This window comes from Lactuca sativa, chromosome 4 (assembly GCF_002870075.4).
Source record: "Lactuca sativa cultivar Salinas chromosome 4, Lsat_Salinas_v11, whole genome shotgun sequence".
NCBI lineage: Eukaryota > Viridiplantae > Streptophyta > Magnoliopsida > Asterales > Asteraceae > Lactuca > Lactuca sativa.
In genome coordinates this window covers 339,273,343-339,273,969 of record NC_056626.2, presented here as the reverse complement: position 1 = coordinate 339,273,969, position 627 = coordinate 339,273,343, and the positions used below count along the sequence as shown (strand labels likewise).

Genomic DNA, 627 nt, shown 5'->3' with positions numbered 1-627 from the left:
GACCAGCAATTCTTGCAACTGCCCCATTCGAACTGAAAGGACACATCCTTGCTGCACTTAGGGATGTACCATTTTTTGGAAAGTATCATGAGGATGCTTACTAGAATTTAGATGAATTAAATGACATAGATGATTATTTCAATATCCCAAATGTTCCAAAAGAGACAGTCTTGCTAAGGATGCTACCAGTCACTTTTAAAGGAGCTGCAAAAGACTAGCTAAAGGCACTGCCACTCGGTGTAATCACTACTTGGGCCCAAATGCGCGAACAATTTTTAGATCATTTTTGCCCCCTTCCAAGATATCTAAACTCAAAAAGGAAATAGTAAATATTGAGCAAAATCCAGGTGAGTCACTTTATGAGGCATGGGAGCGCTATAAGGGATTGTTGAGAAGTTGTCCTCAAAATGATAACCTCAATATACAACAAGAAGTGTCAATCATTTATGATGGTGTTAATGTCATGAAAAGGCAACTCCTTGGTTCCCAAGGACCACTTACCACGAAAAATCTGGGAGAAGTTAAGAAGTTAGTGGAAGAATTTGCAAAGCATTCTCGTGAGTATCATGATCCAAGAAGCGAGGGAGTAAAAGGAATCGGGGGTGGAAATTCTACAGACATGGCTGT

At 40.0% G+C, this 627-nt stretch overlaps 1 non-coding gene across 1 annotated transcript; it reads right to left on the bottom strand.

Annotated features, from left to right (window-relative positions):
• Positions 1-307: 307 nt before the first annotated feature.
• Positions 308-414, bottom strand: LOC111895996 (small nucleolar RNA R71). The gene has a single exon (XR_002851754.1). It is a non-coding gene; the product is annotated as a small nucleolar RNA R71 (small nucleolar RNA).
• Between the last annotated feature and the right edge of the window lie 213 nt (positions 415-627).